This window comes from Ursus americanus, chromosome 11 (genome assembly GCF_024610735.1).
Source record: "Ursus americanus isolate L20-20 chromosome 11, mUrsAme1.1.p, whole genome shotgun sequence".
Classification (NCBI taxonomy): domain Eukaryota; kingdom Metazoa; phylum Chordata; class Mammalia; order Carnivora; family Ursidae; genus Ursus; species Ursus americanus.
In genome coordinates, this window is record NC_142137.1 from 39,321,485 (window position 1) to 39,345,231 (window position 23,747).

At 37.1% G+C, this 23,747-nt stretch overlaps 1 protein-coding gene across 1 annotated transcript in view; it reads left to right on the top strand.

The window, feature by feature from the left end:
* Window positions 1-23,747, top strand: part of RNF217 (ring finger protein 217) — a 126,995-nt gene that overhangs the window by 28,369 nt on the left and 74,879 nt on the right. The gene's annotated exons all lie outside the window — the stretch shown is intronic.

Below are 23,747 nucleotides of genomic sequence, written 5' to 3' on the forward strand. Positions count from 1 at the left end.
CTTTCATCTTGTAAGGAGGAAGAATTATACTTGGAAAACTGTACACCTGGTACTTGAATTTTATAGCTCTGTGGCTGTTGTCAGCTTCAGCAATCTGGTGCTCACTATCTGAAAAATAGCATTGAGATAGTCAAGGATGTAGTACGGGAATTTTGGATGAGCCGGGAATATACAATATCATTTGTAAATCTGGGCTGCTAGTACTATGCGATAAAGGGGATGTTAAGTACTCAAATGTTACTTAAGGAAAACATAAATTTCCACTAAAAAAGAAATGAAACAAGAGTATTGCTATTTCTTGGTTGTACTTGTAATCCTGAATAGGGAGGTGTTTGTGGCTTGTTATATGTAATTTTACTTCTCGAGTCACAATTTTTTAGAAGGTAGTGTACTTTTATTGCCTTTCTCTAATCTCTTACAAATTTTGTAAAATATCTTTCATATAGTGGAATGTATATAATACATGGTTAGAGTTTAATAAACAATACTAAAATGAATGCTCATATAGTCACCACTATACATAAGAAATAGAACAAACCGCTGTCCTGTTCAGTTCATCACGGTGCCCATCCAGAACACATTCTGGACTCTTTGCTTCAGAGGTAGTCAATGTCCTGGATTGTATTGAATCATTTATTGATATGGTTTCATCACAAACGTGTGCATCTCTAAGCAGCATTGTTTAGTTTTGCCTAATTTCATCTTTATAAATGAAAACATAGATATTCTTTTATGGTGGGCATTTTTAATTCAAAGTTAAATTTCTGAGATTCATTGACATGGAAGTCTAGGACAGCCGTTGGATCATTCTCATTGCTATTTTGTAGTTCCTTGTATGAATGCCCCAATTTACTTAGACATTATACCATCGACGAACACTTGAATTGTTTCTATTGTTGTTGTTTGCTATTTCTGTTACAGAAAATGCACAAGTACAGGAATTTCTCCAGGGTTTATGTTTGGGAAAGCTATTGGTGCTTCACAGACATTTGCATCTTTAGCTCAGTGTGGCATTGCCAAATTGTTTTTCAGAGGGGTTGTGCCAGTTTATACTTGCTCTTGCAGCTGATGCAAGTCCATGTTGCTCCATAACCTCAACAGTACTTTGTGGGATCAGATTTTAAGTGTTTTTGCAAACCTGGTGGGTATGAAAAAAAAATTCATGGTTCGATGTATGCATTTCACCCATTTACAGTGATATTGAGCTTTCTTTTTTTCCTTTTTTTGGACGATGATGGTTCATTCATGTTTTCTTTTTCATGTCTTTAGCACATTTTTCTGTTTGTCCCTTGGATTGTCTCTTTCCTTATTGATTTATAGAAGTTCTATGTTTATACTTCAATTACCAATCCTTTGTTAGTTTCGTGTGTTGCAAATATCTTCTCCCAGTTTGTGGTTTTCGTTTTCTATACTTTTCATGATTTTTTTTTAGGAAGAGTTTTAATTCTCTTTAATTCTCTGCAATCTCAGTTCTGCCCCCAACATCCTACTGATAACTGCTGTCGCGAAGGTAGATCTACAGTCAGGTAGACCGAGGTTTTGCAGAATCTGAAGCTTATACAGTGTGGATATACTCTTTAGACAAAGACTCCTAAGTTGTGAACATAAAATTAGATGCAAAAGAAAATGGCTTGAATGAAAAATAAATCAAATTACAATTAAAGCTGACAAATTCTACAAAGTCACATAATTTTAAATCATAATTTTCATATTAACTGCCTCTTACATGTTCATATGACTTTCTCTTTTTTTACTGCATTCACCTTGATTACCTTTGTATGACAAAAAAATTTATAATTTTGGAAGACAGAATATAAAGATGATCAACATTTTTCTCAAGTAGTTAATTGTAATATGTTTATACTATTAATAGCTGGAATGCATAAACTATGTACCTCCTCAGACAGACTTGTTATCTGTAGTACCATAAATTTGCTGATAAATTCTATTTCATATCATTTCTATCAAAAAAGAGGAAAAAGTAGGGTGTGTTTCTGTTAAACTGATTGAAGTTCTGTTGTGACCTAGCTATGGAGAACAAAATCTCTGAAATCTTTTGTCTATGATGATTAGGAGTTTTGTACAGATAAATTTATGGCTTCGTATATTACAAACCTTGTTTCTCCTCACTAGGCACATACTTCCCACCCTGTAGGGACATGATCCTTGTTGTAATACAATCCTTATACCTTAATGTCATGACTCCAGGTGAGTCAGTACAGAAGGAAGTAAGATATTCCTGGATGTCATTTCTATCCTGCAGCCATACCCATTAGTGAACTATATTCAGAAGTGATTATAAATCACATAGCTATATCCTCAAAACTCGGACTTATTATGTTCTCAAATCAAATTCTCCTTAGGCAAACTTGAAAAATGCTCACTTGTAGCAGGAATAGTGACAGCAGACACAGTGATGGGGGGGGTCAAAGTGGAAGGTGACAGTACTCTTAACCAATTGCAGTTAAAATACCTTATTTCTGCAAAAGCATAGGACCATATGAATATACTTCTAGGACCTTGAAGGAAGCCTGGCCCTGACATTGATTTCAGGGTAATACCCCGTCTTCCATCTGCTCACCCTCTCCATACCCTCAACATTCCTGTCCTGGCTAGCTTTCTTTAATCCTTGTCACCCTTCGCTTTGTTACTGTCTTGTCCTTGATGACTTCTCCTGGCCCCATCTTCTCAATTAATGTAGTTCTCCATGAATGCTTTCAGACTTCTATTTTTCCACCCTGTAAATATTGCTTTGACTTCATTGATCCCATCACTTCAGCTACCCTTATGTAGGGATGACTCTAGAATTTCTGTGTTTAGCCCTGATCAGTCTTGCAAGCTCCAGAGTCCCTTTTCTGATAGTGAACTGAGAGCATCTCCTAAGAGACATTCTTCCTCACATACCTCAAATGAAATATGTCCAGAAGGAAAGTTCCTATATTTTCCCTAGAACATTCACCACTTCATCCTCCTATGTTCCTTTCTCACTGTCATCTCCATCCTCCTAGTTGCTTAACCTCAAATCTGAGTCATCTCTGAGTATAACCTCATTTTTCCATACTCCCCCCCTTTTGGCCTCCATCGTTATCCCAGCCTTAGTGATGACCCCTGATGCGTCACTCCCATCTGCCTTTTCCCCTCAGTTCCTTTGCCCTGTTTCAGACTCTCTAATAGGCACAAATTGCCATAGGGCAAGGACAAGGGAGAGTGAAGACGAATTCAACTGCGGTTTTCTTAAACGCTGATGTAAATTCATAAGCTTTCTTTGTCCAATATCCCCAAACGCAGGATTCTCTATATACCATTTTTCATACACATTGTTTTTATATTAGTCATAGCCTTTATCAAACTTACAGTAATTATTTGTCAATGTAGGATTATAAGTACCTAAAGATTATAAACTTGTAGTTGGCAATGAATCTATCTTCTCATTTTGGTCAAGAGCGAGACCTTACATATAAAAGGCACTGAATAAATACATGTTGAACCGAGTTCTTCAAAAGTGCTTTTTGTTGCCAGTTTTTGTTTTCAAGTATATCTGTTTATAGCTTTACATATAGTCTAGAACTAGCAGTTGATTTATGGCAATGTTTGATATCAAACACAACTTCATGGCTCAGGGTGACTTAGATCCTCCAGTGAACGCACAAGGAGAAACGCTGTGTATTATGATGAAGACAGACGGGGCCTGCTGGCTCTTGTTAGCTCTGGTTCTAAGTCTCCTACTCTAGTCCTCAGACTGGTAGGTCTGGGATATTTCATTTCAAATTTCCTCTTGCAGGAATGCCATTCCATTTTTAGCCCTCTCGCGACATCAGTGGCTAACCGCAGGTGTGTGGGGGAGGCTGGCCCTGGTGCTGGCAGGGCTTCTTCGCTTCCTCGGCGGAGAGGCCCAGCAGATCTCTTCCCCAGCCTCGCTGGATGCCTTCTGTCTGGTGAATACCTACAGGTGTAGCTCTTCTCTCATCCTGCCCACCTCTTTTAGACAAATAGAAAATCCAATGGTCTTCCTTTGTCTTCTCCAAAGGTTTCCAGTTGCAGGCCAGGCTCACTGATAGGTTTAGCGAGGTGTTATAGAAAAAGCACTGCACTTTGCTAGCGTCTGAAGTAGAACTACAGCAGGACAGACAACCTAACCGTGCCTCGTAGGCCTCATCTTGAAAATGGAGGTGAGCCCCGTACGGCCGTTCGGAGGATCTGGCTTTGGAAAGTATGGAGCAGTATTTCTTAAAATTGAGCAAGATTCACACCACCTTTAAAGGAAAAAACTTGTCGTGGACTCCCTGCTGTTGACTTGACACTATAATACACACAAACATCCGTCATACTTCTCACGCTGCTCTCCAGATAGAAAACTGAAACGCATTACCACATAGCTATCAAACAAAATATCACCAACACACTTACATAACGTATAGCTTAACTACAAGATCAGTGTAGCGTACTGAACATTTTTTTTTTTTCCTGAAACTAAGTCAGTGCAGAGGAATTGGTTATGTGATGACTCAGTTCTCTCAAGCCTTTCTCCATCTGGACTGCTGTCAAACCCTGCCTTAAATAATAGGGTCTCATCAGATAATATTTACTTTCTGCATTTCCACCTCTGTTCCTTTCCCTTTAGCCTTTGGCAATCAACAGTACAAAACCTTGTCACATTGTGTCATCATTTTGGTCTTAAATCAGTGTTTTAATATATTTAAAAATTTAGAAGCCAAAAACATTTTATTTAAATAGTATAAGACATGAATAATCACTTATAAAGGAGTTTAGTCTTTAAAAATGTTTTTAAAAAAAAACAACTCTGAGTGCAGTGGTGGTCACTGTATACTGGATTCCAGTTTGAGAAACACTAACATGTAATGTGTTAAAATATGATGTGTTATGTATGACACATAATATAGAAATGCAAGGGGGGTATTAGAGATGTCAGGCAGTGGTTGTAATTTGTTCACTGTCACTTTTATATGAATGTAAATGCTGTAAAGAGAACTTTTTATCATTTTTGAAAAATACAACTGTTGATTCTTTCATTTTAAAATATTATTCTTTCTTGATTTCCTGAGGAAATTTTGATCCTTACATTAATCAAATATTCAAGGAAAACATGGTGCCTTTTTTTATTTGTATGCAAATAAAAGAAATACGTCCTCTAGAATATATTTTATCCAAATATATTAACTGAAATATGGGAGTATCTGCATGTTTTAAAGGGAATGGAAATAATTTTGTGACCCAATACTTTTTGAGGAGGTTTTCCGTGTTCCTGTTTGAATCATGCTTTATAGTCCGGCAGCATGCTTCATTAATGCGAAGAGATGTCCTGATGTAGTAAAAAAAAGATTTTAATAAAATACAGTTAGCTTAAATCTTAGGTTTGAAGAATAACATACTTATTTCAAGCATTTTTTTTTTAAGAGAGCTAGAGAGAGAAGGTGGTAGGGTGAAGGTGGGGGAGGGAAGGGCAGAGGGAGAGGGAGAGAGAATCCTAAGCAGGCTCCACACCCAGCACAGAGGCCCACACGGGGCTTGATCCCACGACCCTGAGACCATAACCTGAGCCGAAACCAAGAGTCAGACGCCCAACCAACTGAGCCACCAAGGCACCCCTGTTCTTTTTTTTTTTTTTTTAATTTTTAATGCTATAAAGTATAATGCATAGAGGTATAATGAATCTTTCAATTAGCACATAATTTAAAAATTCCAAAATGACCTTGGAATATAGAGTGTCAGATTTTCAATCAGTCACTCAAAGATTGCCTTTTATTGATTTGGCATTTTGCAGAATATTCATTTTTTTTTAAAGATTTTATTTATTTATTTGACAGATATAGAGACAGCCAGCGAGAGAGGGAACACAAGCAGGGGGAGTGGGAGAGGAAGAAGCAGGCTCATAGCGGAAGAGCCTGATGTGGGGCTCGATCCCATAACGCCGGGATCACGCCCTGAGCCGAAGGCAGACGCTTAACCGCTGTGCCACCCAGGTGCCCCAGAATATTCATTTTTAAACTGTCCTTTGGGATTTTGACATTTTGCAGAATATTAGTTTTTAAATTGTCCTTTGATTTCCCTATTGATAAATTTTCACCTACTGCTGTTTTATGAGATTTTTCTCACGAGGGAAATAAAAAAGGGGGAAAATATTCTAAGAATTAGAGTTCTGTTAGGGAATGCTGAATTCAATATTTATATGAAGCTTTTAATTACTTTTCTTGTATCCTTAATGTGTTTTTTTCTTGTTATCAGTCTTTCTCTGTGTTTATTCTCCCCTGTATTCCACTCCTGTTACCATTTATTTTGAGAGGCTATGCCTTTGGGGTCAGTGACAAATGGAATTGTGCTTTTAGGTTCATTGGACTTAATTTGAGAACAAGAGGTTGAACCATCTAGTGAAGGCTAAGGCACATAGAATCCTATAGGAATGGTATCACCCATTGTATCTTATATTACGGTAGATAAAGATGTAATAATGTGTTTTGTTAGCTAGTAATTTTTAAAATGGCAATTGAAATAAATAGAAATAAATAAATTTCTTCCTAATTATATATACACCCATTTAGTGTTAAAATATAAAGTCAACATTTTAATCACAGTCGTTAAAATCAGGGATTATTGCTTACTGGTCCAGAATTCACACACTCGTCTTGGTTTTCTTCTTTAATTTTACAGTTCTGAACGGAGTATAGGATTTCTCCCTTGTGTGATAGGAATACATTGTAATGGAATCCTCCACGCCTCACTGCATGGATTTTGTATATTTGTGCTGAGAGAGGGAAACAAAATGATTATCTTTTAATGCTGAGTGGTGTGATTCAAAGCAACGATAAGTGAAAAAATGCACAGCAGCTGAAGAACAAATGTTACTCCCATCAATTATCCCTGACAGATGAGGGAGTACTCCGAGGCCGACCTCTAGAATTACTGTGTTTCCATCTAGGCAGGGCGTACTCAAATCATTTTTGCAGGTATGTCTTAAGTGTTTCTATATTCTGAACATGAAATAATATCTTCTGTTACAGAAATGTTTACAAACTCCAAAGCCTTCACGGATGGCACACATTGAATTATGTTGGTGTCGTTAGAGAGCGAAGAAGTACTGGAAAGAATAATAATCCCCGAAGTGGCCTACTTTGATTATCCCAATCGGGACATCTTTGTCTAGTCGTTAGCTTCTAAATGAAGTGTCTTTCTGTCTGGTGTGTTGCTATTGAGCACGGGGAAGCTCGTTTGGCTGCCGAGGAATTGAGTTGCCACTTTCCAGGCACTGGAACAATGTGCTCATTTGTGGGTGAAGTAAACCATGACCTCGTCTCGTAATCCTGCTCATCACAGGCTTCATGGTCTCTAACAGGCTCAGGGCGCTTTGAATTACTGTCCCACTTTCGCTTCCATCTCAATACCTAAAAGCCCTCTTGGCCACACCTCACACGGGGACTCAGAAGATCTGCTTGCTTCTCCGTGCTCTGCTTTGGTTTCATTTTCTGATTTACTTCCAGCCTGGATACCTTCCCTGACTTTCATCCCAAAAGTTATTATTTCTTTTGACTCTATTATTTACTCCTCCCACTGCCACCCTATTTTCCTCTGTTGCTTTCCAATGTCAGCTTAGCTCTGGCCCGGGGCTTTCCTGTGGGAAGCCTTTCTGCCCCCTTCCCCCTCTGCTCTGCTTTCTGCCAGTGTCCACATGACTTTTGTGCTGGCTTATGAAACTTTAGAGCCCTCGTCAGAGTGGAATCGTCCCTATCGGGTTATTTTTGTAACTAAGACTTAATGTATATCGTGGAAACTGTGTGGTTCTATTACATGTAGATGAAAGAGAGAATCTTGCCAACTTGTTATATTGTAATAGTTCTGGGTCCACAGTGGATGGCAGGAATAACAGATAAATTAGAGCAAACAGGATTCTACGGAGTCTGGAAACCCTGTTGTAGGATAAGGAGAAAGTGAGAAAATTGGTCGTATATTGGAATGATTGATTTAGCAATAGTGGTAGCCAAGATTGAGTGGCCTACCGTAGTAAGTAGTGAGCTTTCTGGCCTCTCTCTCCCTGTCTTTGTCTCTCTCTCTCCATGTACACACACACATTCATGTTCAAACACGTAAAGGTAGCTAAAAATCAGATATGTGGGTATAGTAGATGAGGTTTGATATAATGAGTCTTGACTTTCAGTGCTGAAATCGTATTATTTAATGATTAGCATTGTTATTAAGTCTAGAATTCCTTGATTGGAATGAAACTGAATTCTCATTTTTCATCTTTTCCTCTCACCTGAATATGTTTCTGTATTTATTACCAAAGTGTGATGTATATAGCTGTGATTGGCAATCTAGGATTTGGTTTTTTTTTTTAATCAATCTAAAATACATTGTTACATATGATAGGTTTATTCCAGTTCATGTCAGTAAGAAGCAGAATGGAGAGGCCACATGTTTCTACAATAACCGATAAGAGAAGGGAATAGGCCTATCATAGTGGAAAACAGCACTGGCCCTGGAGTCAAACAGATATGGATTAAACTCCCAACACTGCTGCTCATTGGCTTGTGACCTTGGCAAAGTTATTTAACTTCCCCAAGCCTCAGAGTCCTCATGTTTTAATGGAGATACAGTAACTAGTACATAATAAACACAGCAATTGATGGATAGCCACGTTATCCTCCTCCTCGTCCTCCTCCTCCTCATCATCAAAGGGTTATTGGAGCAAAGGAAAAACCAAGTAGTGTTGAGTGTCTCTGAGTGGCTATAGTCAGATCTCGTACTTTGTCCTTTCATTGATGCTATGTTTAGTCCTCAAAATCTCCTTGGTAAATGGTTTTTGGAGAAGAAATTGAGATTCAGAGGAGTTAAGGAAAGTCTGTGATAGGAATTCAGAACTAATCGATCCCAACATCTGTGTTTTAGTTTCATTATTTAGCAGCCAAATAATGTCTAGGTCTGCAAAACTCTGCACTTGAAATGCATGTTTTTAAATTAGATTTTGGCTTCTGATCTTTCTTAATTGATTAGTTCAAGGTTTTTTTTCTTTAAAATTCAGCAAATGAGGTTACCTTTCTCAGAGGTGTGTTGGAAAAAATTAAATAGGAAAGCTTTAGGTATATATATAAATAACAGATCCAAAACCACTTATTAAAAGAAACAAGGCATACCAATGACAAAACATCTCTTTCGACTCAGGGCCCACATCCAATTGTCACTCTGTTACTGAGACACAGGCTAGGCGTGGACCTAAGAGTAGGCAGGGGGCTGATGCAAGAATGGCTGCCCTCACACAGAGGTCCCTCCCTCCTGCATCCTAGCTTTCCAGCTCTGGCTAAGTGCTTTTTCCTCTGCCCTCACCCTCAAACCGCACCCGCCAGCTTCCAGCCAGGATAGTTTTCCTGTGGATGATGAATCATATGGTAAGAGGGACGGGGGGTGAAAGTTGAGGGGAGATAAGCAGAGCAGAGAAGGCCCTGGCCCTAGGGAGAATAAATGTCTGGGGCATTCAAGATAATGAGAAATGATTTTCTTGCCTGGCTAGGAAATTATCCCCAAAGGCAGGTACAGAAATGTTCTGAGCCATGATAGCATCGTTTGTTGGAAGGTGAGCAAGAAGCTTCAGTGAGGTCTTTGAGGTTTTGAATGTTTTTTAACAATCCTCTATTGTGTTCATTCAAGCTTTTTGTGGAAAATGAGAGGTAAAAATATAAATGCATAGATACATACACAAAGGACAAGGGCTACAACTCATGTTGAAATGTTAATTTGGATTTGTTTCTTAGAAAGTTAGTCTCATGACTTTATAGTTACACAAGCATTCAGGGTTTTTTTCAATAGTTGACAAAAGGGAAAGCCAAAGGGTATATATTCTAAAAGCGTGTAGGTAGGATATGCAGCTACAATGGAAAGGACTGATTCTGTAAACTCAGCCTCTAACTTAATGCCTCAGGTCGTTCAGGGAAGTGTCTGAAGCTTCTTGACATTGAAATATCAGCATATTGAGACATCAAAAGGATAAAACATTCCATACAAAAATGTTGACTCTGCAATTTAAAGACAGATACACCTTGCATAACATAAGGGTATAAGGTGAAACTCCCCAATGATGATGAGAAAGCAGAAAGACTTTTTTTTTTTGCAGGCAACAGAATGAGAAACTTGATCTCTGCAGGAAAATCTTTTATGATAAAAGCAGGTATCTGAATTGGGTTTTCAGTCATCAGGTAGTCATTACGTAAGCTGCCTATAACAGCTCAAAGCCTCCTTTAAAAATCTTTTCAAGTAATTCTTTTCTTAAATCCAGATCTTTGAAATCTTGAAGAAACACTTAAAGAATTTTTAAGGTGTAATGCTAGAAATTCATATACCGTATTACATTCTAAACATGATTGAATTGTTATCCTCTTTGACTGAATCATATGCAGTAGAAGGCTTTCAAGTATAGATTGCTTATTAATTAAATATGGTTTTCTACAGAACATAAGGTATTCGCGCATAATCAGGAATCATAGGAAATTATTATTATTTATGCAACAAATTTAGGTTTGAGCACACTTTCTAAGAGTAGTGTTTAAAATGCAAGTAAGATGATTCATACCGTGTGTGCTAGAGCCTTGAGGAATAGGTGAGAGAAGGTGTCCATTATAAGGACCCCGTAATGGACTATTAATTCAATAGATATTTCTTTAGGCACACTGCCAGGCCTAGGAAAGTGCTGTCAAAGTCTATCATCTCTGGTAGCTCCTGCAAAGACCAGAGGCCTGAGAACTCTTCCCAAGGAACTCCTGCTTATTTGAGAGTGCTAACAATGGGTGTCATGTGAAGTATGAATGAAGAATGGAGCATAGAAGTAAAGTATCCCTTTATGGTGGAGCTGCTTAAATTGTATTTAATGAAGAGAAGAGATGCCTGAATTTTTTTCTTGAGATTCCAAAATTTACATTGTAACTGTGATATGGAGTTGAGAAATTTCAGGGAGAGGAGTTATTTGATACAGGTGGTTAATAATACTTAACTTCTAACTATAGGGCCACAAAAAAGATAGAGGAATGTAACTTGACTTCCCTAGTACAGTCACTAGTATGACATTGTTTTACTGTATTTATTATTTTTCTATATATGTTATATAGGAATAATTATTGCATAGAAATTTCTATTCTTTTTTCACTTTGATTTATTTTATGCATTTCCCAACTTGCTCCACAGACTTTATAATTAATTTTAACAGAAGCAAGCCATTCCGCTAAATGAATATATAACAACTTTATAATAGTCTATCAGTGTATGTTAAAATTATTCCTGAGCTTTGATTTTTATTATTAAAATCGAATTTGATGATGAACATCTTTGTATATATACTTTCTCAACATTTTAAATTTGTTCTGTTTGAATAAATACAATTATTTCAATATGTGTATATATTCAATATATATCAACAATTACAAAAAAAACAAATTCTAATTTTCTGAGATCTATCATCTAGTTCTCTAATTTGTCTTCAACTCTGTTGCGCCCATAAATCAACTTGTTGATTAAATTACCCCAATAACCGTTTTTCTTCTAGAATTTATATCTTTGTTTTTAGCTCTTTTTCTCTTTTTTAATGCAGTGGCCCTATTCTTTCTTAATGGTTTCTGTTCTATCCTTTATCAGTTTGAACATTTTAAACCTACTTATTATAAAGTCCTTTTTCATTTGTTCAGCTGTCTGCAGTGCTTGGAAGAAATCTCTTGTTTGTGGTGACTAATGTTTCTTGCATTAACCTTACACTTTCTTCCAGTTATAGGCTTCTTTACTGGGATCATTTTCCACAGACATCCCTTGTGCTCCAGGTTAGAGAACCATACTTACAGAGAAGTTAAGCATTAATCAGTTTCAGACCAGTCAAGCTGTTGTAAAACTGGTTTTCTTTTCTCATCCACACTCACAAACTACTTCAAGAAAAAGATGAAGGGAGTCTATGTAGATAAAGAGAGCACATTTATTTGTGCTGAGGGTGTCCTTGTAATTTCTTCAAAACACCTCTGTCAGGCCCTCTCACAGACATGGCACCTGGACAAATTTTTTTCACTTTCTTAGAAGCAGAAGTAATCTCTTTCAGATGATGCCATCTCTTTCTAGGAACAATAGTAAGGAAATGAGAGAGAGAGAGAGAAAGGAGGGAAGGGAGGGAGGGAGGAAGAAAGAGAGGAGGAGAAAGGAAATATATACCATGGAGAGCTATATCTATGTGTAATAATACATCATGATGCCACAGGACTTTGGCTCTTGGCCCCTGACTATTCTACTGGCATTATAATTAGATATAGACTTTCTGCCTTTTATTTCTTCTTTTTCTTTTCTTCCTTCTTTCCTTCCTCCTTTTCTTTTTTTCTTCCTTCTTTCCTTCCCTCACCCCTTCTTCCCTTTCTATCACTTCTATTGTATTATTTTTCTAAAAGACATAGACAAATATCAAAGGCTTTACCATCCTAACTAGTATCAGAGATAAACAGCTGACAAGCTGCGTCTCTCTCCATGCACATTCATTAGGAGGAATTTCTACAATAATTTATATCCTTGCAATTTTATTTCCAGCTGACCTTACCTATGCTATGTTATAGAATCTTTTAAAATATTCAGATTCCCCTATTGCTTCAGTTAATTTAGCTTGTTTCAGTAAATAGTGTTTTTGGTTCATGCTCGTGTACCTCCACCTTTTGCTGATGCAAAGACAGCTCAGCATTCTTTTTAACAAAATCAAAGGGTCAGACAGGGTTTCAGACTGGTAGGTTTAGCCTTCATAGAGAAAAGAAGAAAGGATAGCAGTTGGCGGGCCACGCTTAGGGTGTCCTGTTTGTCTTCTCTGAATCTCACCCATCCCACATAATTGAAATCAACAGTGTTTCCTTCAGTTATTCTCTTTGAGTATTATTCAGTAGCAGATACAAAGCTGTCAGTGTGACTAGAAATTAATTCCTCTTAAGATGGGAATTTCCAGAACGTAATGGTTTATCATGTTCTTGTTTTATTCTTGGTTTATTAGAGATCAAATACGTTCAACTTTAGTTTCAATTGAGATTTCTTATTGTAATGTGCTAATTAAGTAATGTATGAACTGACTTGATATAAAAAATTATAATATAACAACAGTAAATATCTGCATTGCTGTAATTATCTTCTAAATAAGGAGTTCATGAAGTGGTTCAAGGGAGCGTTGCATTTTGCACATTTGAACGCCTCTACCAATTTCTGTTCTGATGAAAACTATTTCATATTGAATCTCTAGGAAATTTTTTTTCAAAAATGCTTCTTTTGGGGGTTTTTCTTGATTCAGTAAAAATAGTTTACTGTGTAAATAGTTCGTTGGCCCTTTTAGAATTTAAGGAAAAAAGCAACTGCTTTTGCTTAAAAACATATTGACTCTTAGACCCAGCTACTTAATGCCTTCAGCAAAATTTACAGAAAGAGTGCTTTTTTGTTCCTAGCTACCCCATTACATCACAGGTTAGACCAGGGACTCCGGGGTTCAAAGGCCTTCAGTTGTTTCCCTGATGCTGCTATGCTTGGGTGCAATAGACTAGAGATATGAGAAATGATTTACGATCTGCCAGCTACAGTGTTCAACCCTTCCTGGTCTGCCATGGTACCTAAAATTCTGTTAGATTTGTGATTTCAACTAAGATGTGTCTCCAAAAGACAGGGTGAAATTGAATGATAACCTAGGGAGGTTAACACACGAAGCGATTGGCATGCCAGCCACATTAACACAGACCCTTTAGATTTAAGTCACTTTGGAAAGCAATCATTCTGAAGGTGGATTGGTGGCGATAAAGGGAACCAAGAATTCAAGAAATGAGATGGGTGCATTAACAAGAAAGGAAGCAGAACACCAAAAACAAATTTTTCTCATTTTAACGTTTTGTTCAGGGTTTATGCCGCAAAAATTGTAAACTTCGGGACAGTAGAAAGCTGAAGACCCAAAGCCAGTACTGAGAGTAAATGGGCTGTCCCTTCAAGACACAGGTTCTAATGGCAGCCGCCGTTCACTGAGTATCTACGGCGCCTCAGTCAGGTGCCATTGTGCATGCGCTTCAGGTTCTTGGTCTGATTATTTTAAGTTTGTGAAGTTTTCTTTATGAAATTACTCAAAAATCACCTGGCGAGGTAATATCTGAAAGCATCTACTGACGTTCATTAGTGTGGAGGCATCCGTCATTGAATCAGACCCAAAGGTTCTGCATGAGTGAACAAGGAAAGGTAAGAGTCTGAAAAATCACCCTCAGTTTAAAAATGATTGCTTAATAGGAACCGCGTATTACTTCTTTCATGGTATTCTTCCGTAGAGTCCTCTGTTTGCCATTGTGTTTTGTTTTGTTTCTTTCCTTTTACTCTTCCTCCTCTGGATCCGTTTTCATCAGCTATGGGATTTGAAGACATTCTCGCTGGTGGGATATTAACTGCCAGCTCTAGTTCTTGGTGCTGAGTTCTTATCTTTTTCTTCTGTCTTCATATTTATTTCAGTGGGAGTTGCTGCATCCGGAGATGCTGGTCAGGTGTCATTTTAAAATCAAAAGCCCCTTTCTTCTTTTAAAAAGGACACTCATTGGGGGTGGCTGGCTGGCTCAGATGGTTGAACACACAACTCTTGATCTTGGGGTTGTAAGTTCAAGGCCCACGTTGGATATGGAGATTACTTAAAAATAAAATATTTGAAAATAATAAAAATAAAAAAATAAAAGGATGCTCATTGAGCAAATATACATTGAATTTTATTAAAGGCCTAGATTAAATAAAAGAGATAATCAGGCATATTTTGATATCTACCTCTTTAAAAGAGAAAATATACTTAAAAGGAAGCAACAAGAAACTTCCAAGGAATAAAAAGGAAGTGAGGCATTCCAAATGTTTCCAAATATTTGAAATATATTTAAATATATGTGAATACTAAAATAGGAAGCATTATGAACACCTATCCTGCTAAGCATAACAAAATGAAAATTATTAAGTTTGAGTAGCTTACCTGACAGAATTGGGAAGTTTTTGCAAGCTAACATTCACTGATGAATATAACTACATACGATGATGTATTTAAATGTATCCTTTCATTTCTACTGCGTGTTTTTATAAATTAATTTTATTAACACTGCATATATCCATTATGGGTAGTGATTCACAATTGCATATACTGCCTTTGGGCCTCTATTTAAAATATAGTTTGGGCCCCTGGGTGGTGCAGTTGGTTGGGCATCTGACTCTTGGTTTGGGCTCAGGTCATGATCTTGGGGTCCTGGGATTGAACCCTGTGGAGGGTCGTGTGCGCTCATCATGGGATCTGCCTAGGATTCTCTCTCCCTCTCCCGCTGCCCCTCCTGCTCATGGTATCTCTTTCTCTTTAGGATAAAAAAAAAAAAATCTTTAAAAGAATTTTAAAAATTTTGATAATGACTATAATTTAACCTGAGCTTCATTAATAAAGGTGGATATAACCAGGGTATTTTACATATTCCTAGAAAGCATTAATTTTGTGTTTTACAGAAATGTATTCTATTCAGAAATTTCCAAGAATTTTTTTTCCAAAATTTCCAAATTTCCAAAAACTCCCATGTTTTTCCTTAGCATAATATGGCAGCAGACAGCCTGTTTGAGTTAAAGTTATATTTAATTTTATGATATGCTTGTGTTATTAATACAGTTTTCAAATAAATTAAAGGTAATGATTTGGTTTAATTTGATTTTTGGCTTCATTGGCAGATCTGTGATTATCTTTAATTTCTCATACATGTGCATGATATTTTGATGATTATATTCAATTTCCCTTGTAAATGCCTAGTTCATAATGCCTTAAATTTAAGGTATCCTTTCAGAGCTTTGAGCAAAATATCTGTGAACAGTACATCCATTTGTTATCGAGGTTTTTCAGATAAAGAATAGTAAATGTTTGTTTCCTAAAAGTTAGCATTTCTGAAAGATTTTTTTTGAAGGCCCATATGAAAAAAGGATAGAAGAATGTCTAGAATAATTGATATCTAAGTTTTAGCTTTTTGTTGATTTAACATATATTTATTAAGTACCTTCTATATATAACATAAACTGTTCATGGTTCTGGGGATGTAGCAGTTAACCAAAATGAATCCCTGCTCAAATTTCAGACCTTACATTCTAGTGGGGAAAAAATAGGTAATAAGCAAATATATGAAACAGGACAGTGGTGATAATGGTTATTGCCAGAAAAACAAAACCAAGGTAAGAGGAAGGGAAGTGATAGGTAAGGTAGATGCATGGACGTGTGTCTGAGTGGGGTTTCTGAGAGTGTGATCGTGGAAGGCTTCGTGGTTGATGGGATGGTTCAGAAGAGACCTGAGCCAAGCAAGGGAATGAGCATGGGAACATTGGGAGGAAGAGCTTCTAGGGAGAAGGATCATTACAAAAGTGCTGAGGTCAGAGTGTGCTTGGGCTTAAGAGTCCAAAAGCTTCGGCTGTTTGTTAATGCAGATTTATTCATTGCACAATTCTTATTCACCTGACATATCTAACTCATACTAAATACTATAGTAAAAGTATATGAATGCTGAGAGAAGGGATATAACAAGAATACTCCGTGTATATTCATTGTATTTAAATCATTTAATGGATCATCTCACTGAGTGGCAGCTGGAAAGAGCACAAGATTTTTTGTCTGAGAGATCAAGGTCCAAATCCCTGCTTGGCCATTATTTACCCACTGGATAATGTTTATAAGGTAAATGACATAAAAGCACCAGTAAGTAAAAGCAGCTATTATTTAGTGATATAAGATAGAAAATTAATTTGTGAAGTGAGTTAGTATAAATCCTAGAAATATAGTGCCCTCCAGGCTGCTTAAGTAAGTTGCACTAAGTCAGGCAATTTCTATTTACAAAAAGAATTATATTTGAGATTTTTACTCATCAGCTTGTCATTCTCTAAATGGGGACTGTGTGTGTATCAGATTGGGGCTACTATGTGACACTACTGCAGAGGCAACCGTGGGTACTCACGTTGTGTTCCCTGCCTTAGGTGGAGTGGATGGCCCTCGCTAAACTAGGTGATCCTGGAATACACTGGAATCTCTTCTGTGCTTTTACCAAAACACCACTGTAGAGTAGATAGAAAGAGATTTTGAATAATAATGATAGTAATAACTAACAATTAATTGAGTTTGTACTGCATTTCAGGCTCTAAAGGCCTCGCATGAATTAATTCACTAAATGCCTCGCAGCTCACTAAATCCTTGGAAAAACTCTATGAGGTACGTATAAATGATGAAACCAAGGTAGAGATAGAAAAATCAAATTATAATTGGTATAAAGCTGTTTTCTTTTTTTTTTAAGATTTTATTTATTTGAGAGAGAGGGAGCACAAGAGAGAGTGAAAGCACAAGCAGGGGGTAGAGGTAGAGGGAGAAGCAGACTCCCCACTGAGCAAGGAGCCCGATGCGGGACTCTTGATCCCAGGACCCCAGGATCATTACCTGAACCGAAGGCATTTGCTTAACTGACTGAGCCACCCAGGTGCCCTCTCTCTCTCTCTCTTTTTTTTTTAAAGATTTATTTATTTGAGAGAGAGAGAGAAAGCACGCACAGATGGAGGGGCAAAGGGAGAGAGAGAATCTCAAGCAGAGAGAGAATCTCAAGCAGAGAGAGAATCTCAAGCACAGATGGAGGGGCAAAGGGAGAGAGAGAATCTCAAGCACACACAAGAGAGAGAATCTCAAGCAGAGCACAGAGCACGACCTGACACGACAATGTGGGGCTGGATCTCATAACCCTGAGATTATGACCTGAGCTGGAATCAAGAGTCCATGCTTCAACGACTGATGATGGAAGTAGGATATGAATTCCTCTCTATACTGATTATATTATCCAACTGTAGATAGAATAATCAGCCTCCACAGATAACTGAATCTTTCTGTCAATTATTGTGAGAAGGGTTTAAAAATCAAACATACCAAAACCACACTTTTCATGTTGGTTAAATGCTTAGCATTCTCATGGACAGTAATAAAGATTTCCATTCCTCCAGTGACTCATTCATTTCACTGGGGTACAATTTTGTGAAGAATCCATTTTCGTAATGAAGGGAAATTACTTTTTTAATTAAAAATTAATACTATTCCAGGTCAAGGTTATCTCTTTCATATTTTATAGTATAGTATTGATGGGGACTTAGTCATTTGCTTGTTTGAACTTTTGAGCAAATCCAGAACTCCTTGCTGATGAACCATGTTGACCTTGCTCCTGATATTGTTCAGGCCACCTGTGCCCTGATGAACTGGTCCTGTGACCATACTTCGTCATGTATTTTTATTTTCACAGAAAGCCACCAACGTTGCCATTTAAATACCTAGTGTCTGAAACATACAGACTTTCAGCTAAACTTAGCATCCGCTTAGCAGTTTTCTTGATATAAACATATATGTTATTTGATTTTTATTAGGTCAACAATAATTGTTGATATTCCAAAAAAAGGAAGCAGAGGGGCACATGAAGCGCCCTGTCTGAGGTCATGTGTTCAGAAAGCTACAAACCTGAACTTCATTACTTTATATCCTTGTAACAAAAATCTCTTCATAGAATTACGGTGTCAATTTTTAAAATAGCCATATTTTAGATGCATCACATGGTCATACTTTCAAAGTCAGCAAGTTTACGAGTTTCCTAAAAAAATGATCACACATGCACACACATAAATACTCCTCACTAGGATGTTCATCACTATATAAATAATAGAGAAAACATGGAAAATTTTGGTGAATGGTAGATGTTGGTTAAATGAATGGGACATCCATATATGCAGAACATTTATATTGTTATATTTTCCATATTTTTGATATTTTCACATCATCTTAAAGAAAATAGCAATGTAAAAAGAGACATGGTTCCCCCAAGACTCAATACTTTTACTTCTGGAGATACTTATTCACACATAATGTAACATGTGTAAAGATATTCATTGCTATACTATTTCTAAGAACTAAGATTTAGAAACAACCTCGAAGTCCACCAAAACCAGATTGGATTAATAAACATATGATATATTCATATGATGGAATATTATATAGCATTTCAACCAAAAAATTAAATCTTTATCTACCAACATAAGTAGATCCCAAAAAAAGGCTCAATGAAAAAAGGCACTATACAAAACAATAGGCCAACTATATATTTGAGTGGCTACATTTGTACATAAGTGTAAAGAGTGCTATAAGGAGGCCTGCACACCTAATGACAATGAATGCCGCTGGAAGAAGAAATAAGAAAATGAAAGTGGCAGGGCTGATTAAAGGGGACTTCAGGGGGTGCCTGGGTGGCTCAGTCGATTAAGCGACTCAGGTCGTGATCCAGGGTGCTGGGGTGGAACCCTGCGGCAGTCTCCTTGCTCAGCTGGGAGCCTGCTTCTCCCTCTCCCTCTGTCTGTCTCTCCCCCTGTTCATGCTCTCGCTCTCTCTCTGTCAAATAAATAAATAATATCTTTAAAAATTTTATTAAAAAAATAAAGGGGACTTCAGTATTTGTGCTGTTTTTGTTTCTTAAAAGAAATAAAAATATAAATTCATACACAAATGAAAGTCTAAGCAAATATAAGAACTTAATAGTTATTATTACTAGATAGCAGGCATATGTTTCTTTGATAATTCTTTATACTTTCCTAGATTTAAAAAAAATCTCTCAAAAAAATTAAACACTGAATTAGAAATGTGAAAGTAAAGGTAAAATATAGAGCATCCTGACAAATTTTACAGTGAAAGACAGCAGAGAAAACAATCAGAGGCTTTAGGGGAAGTATGGTGTCATTTGTTTGTTTGTTTAAGATGGGATACATTAAAGTCGTGTTTTCTGACTGAGTCATGACCCTTTCATGGGTTGTGAAATCAACTTAGTGGGTTGTTAGTGCATTATGTTCATGGAATCTGTGCAGAAAAGAGTTAAATTGACATAGCAGGCTTGAGGCTGCTCTACTTAGAAAACCCTACTTGCAAGTTGGACCCTTGGCTAACATAGGAGAATATGAGTGGGAGGCCACACTGGTGAAAAACTTCCCCTACATAAAAAGAATGGGTCACTGAGCCTAAATTGTTTGTGTAGACAATTCTGAAAACCTTTTCTTCTTGGAGTCTGGAATTTTGGTACGTGTTAGGCAGGGAGAGTTTGAATGAGCATTTCTCAGTAAAAACCTTGGGCCCTGAGTGTCTAGTGAACTATAGTACTTCACAAGCATTGTCAGTTGCTGGAGGGATTATTTACATTCTGTGTGACTTTACCTGGAGAGGACCCTTGGAAACTAGCACCTGGTTTGCTCTGGACTTTGCTCCATATACCTTTTCCCTTTGCATATTTTCCCTTTTGCCATAATAAATCTTAGCTCTGAGTACAATTAAAAAGAAAAAAAAATAGCCATGTGAAAACATCTTTTGAAAACTACTTTTGGCGACACTGCCTTTCATGGTATTTAATATGTTTTAGATGAAGAGTCATACAAATTTTCTTAGAATTTCATATTGGGAAAAATGGTTTTCTCTCTCTGAATGAGTTGGTATGCGTTTCTTTATTGGACAAGAACAGCTATTTACCCCATTTTTTTTTCGACTTGTGTGTACACTGGTAAACACAGTTAAATTTGGGGATTAATTGGAGTTGTCCTTATCATGTGCTTTAAATCAACAATATTAGCTCTTCGATGAACTGGCAAGTATTCTACTGCCTTTGTTTGCAGTTTTATTGTATTTGTCTGTCTTATCATAAGCTACATTAGAGTTCTGTGGAATTAGAAGTTAGGTATAGAAAAAGGATCATGTATTTTAGAGGCCTTTAAGCTCAAGTATGTATAATTCCATGAATAAAATAGGGATTAAATTCCTTCCTTAATTATGTATATTTAATGCCATGAACTTTTTTGGGAATTACTATTCAATTTTAACTGAATATATATTTTTACAGTGTGGGCTCCGATCACTTTAATCTTCTATTCAAGTTGTGTTCAGTAGTTATTTTGGCACAAACAAAGCATCATAATGAATTAACACATTTAGTGGCGAAAGGTTAAAATAAAACATAGAGTTTCAAACCAGTGACACAGAGAAGCATTTATTCATTTTACAAAAGAGATTACCATATATTTCCCTTAATCAGATTTTCTGATGTGTTTAAACTATTTTTGGTTACACCTAAACTTCTAGTAGTACACAATCAATAGAATTAGAGTCTTTATAAGTATAACCACTAGTCATTTCTACTGGCTGTTCGAGAATTATAGTAGACTAACATGTAAGTATTTAAGAAAAGTTTTGTATTGTTCGTGTAGGCATGATAAGGGGTCTCCTTTCTTTGACATTCACATCAATTAAGTACAGAACCAAGAAAAAGCTGCTTTATATATATATATATATATATATATATATATATAGTACAGTATTTTCATTAATTTCTTAGGCCTTCCGCCTCACATTTGAGGAAAGTTATGATCATCTTTCTTTTTATAAGATTAAGTAACTTGTTGGAAATCTAGGGGGCACCTGGTATTGAGTAAAAAATTAGAATTATTTGCAATTTATTTTTCAGAACTCAGCTTAGTTCATACTTCATTTTGATACAACAGAATGAGCTCATTGTATTATTTCAAGGACAAATCTTTTTGAGTACAACAATTTTCATTGAAAACATAGTATCTTTGCTTTAGTTGAAGGTTTGTCAAACACATTAGCATTCATAAAACTTGGATTTTGAGTCACAAGGACAATGAGAACAAGGGAAAAGACAACAATGGATCAAAAATCCGGACCCATTTTTAGAATGAGTATATACAGGGAGGGATAACTGACTTCACAGAGCTATTTGGAACTTAGGTGATTACAAAAAGGTCAGAGGTTAGTCTATAACAGTGAATCTCAGTCATTAGAATAGGAGGCACCAGAATATTTAGAAGATGGTGGTGAGCTGTGGGCCAGGAAATATGGGGATAAGTTGAAAATCTGACTAAGGAAGAGGAGCCCCACCCTCACCTTTCCCAGTTATACTCAGCAAGGTGATGACTCTTTCTCCCAGAGTAACGGAGACTAGAGGTTTAGCAGGGATGTTGCAGGCTTGGTGTGATGAGGCAGAAGCACTGCATAAGGGTCTGTCCTTGGGGATCTGTGGCTAAGTCCACATAAAGGGTGATGAATGCCCAAACCCCATTTGGCCACATGTCCCAGCACTGGCTGCAGGGCAGGACCGCCCCGCCCAGGCATAACCCTGGAGGGTTCTTCTCTGGAGAAAGTGTATAGCACCTAAGGTTACCGACACTTGGTGATTTCCCAGCAAAAAGGCTAGCTTGCCACCTGATTGAGGCGATACAGCCAACAAGTGAGGCTGGCTCGCAGACCTCCCAGCCCACTTCTTACTGCTTCACTCTGAAATAGGGATGGCAGGACACTGCCACAAGGATGTTCTCCATCTAAACAGGGGAAGTAAATGAACCAAGATAGTGAGTAAGACGGAATCCGGGAAGCCGTGGACTGCAGCGTAGGAGAGAAGCAGCAGGCCTAGCTAGCGCTGGTTCACGATGAACAGAAGGCCCTAGAAAGTATGCTCTAAGGAGAAATAGAACTTGATAAACTGATTCATCTGATTATGTCTTCAGGGGAAGTTTATAATTCAACTGGAGTGTTATAACAAATATTAGTAACAGGGATTTTAATTTTAAAATTTAAAAAGGGGTGGAGGGATGGGCAAACTAGATGAAAGGGATTAAGAGGTTCATACCTCCAGTTATAAAATAAGTATGTCATAGTGGTGAAAAGTACAGAATGTGGAATATAGTCAACAATACTGTAGTAACTTTGGAGACTGATGATAAGCATACTTTTTTGGTGAGCATTGGGTAATGTATAAAGCTTCCAATCACTGCATTGTACACCTGAAATTATATAACGTTGTATGTCAACTATACTTCAATTTAAAATAAAAATGAGGAAAAAGTAAAGTCCTAGGAACACAATAGTTATCTAAGAAATGTCTTCATAATGTATTATTAGGCCCTGCAGCAAATACTAAATATTACTTATGTAGTCACAATATTCTAAATACGTATTATTAATGAACAAAAACTTGTGCTATAACTCTTTTGGGAGGATGGAAATAAGTAAAATGGTGGGAAGAGTATGAGTGTTCTCCATTCTCATCTTCTATTGAGGAAATCAACAGATAATCTTCAATATTGGAGCACAAGCATATTCATTAGAATCATAAAGGCAGTAACAAAAGAGGCAGCTAAGAATCGAAAACTGTTTGCCTTTCAGGAATAGGGGTTACTGTTGGATGTCTGTTTTTATTACTTACCTTGTAAGAATCATTTGACTTTTAAAAATAACATACAAGGGAGTGCCTGGGTGGCACAGTTGGTTAAGCAGCTGACTCTTGATTTTGGCTCGGGTCATGATCTCACGGTCGTGGGATTAAGCCCCAAATTGGGCTCCTTGCTCAGTGTAGAGTCTGCTTGAGCTTCTCTCTCTCTCTCTCTCTCTCTCTCTGCCCCTTCCCCCCATGCTTGCGCATACATGTGCTCTCTCTCAGATAAATAAACTTTTAAAAAATAAATATGAAAATAACATATATGTACAATATTGATAAAAATAGAGTGGAAGATCCCATAGTGACTGGCCTAAGTAATTTTTAAGTTGTCTAGATAGATGATATTGTTCTGTGACCCTGGGAAAGTTACTTTACTTTTGAAAAGCCTTAGTTTCATCACTTTCAAAGTGGGGATAATGACAATAATTATAACAATAAAAATAA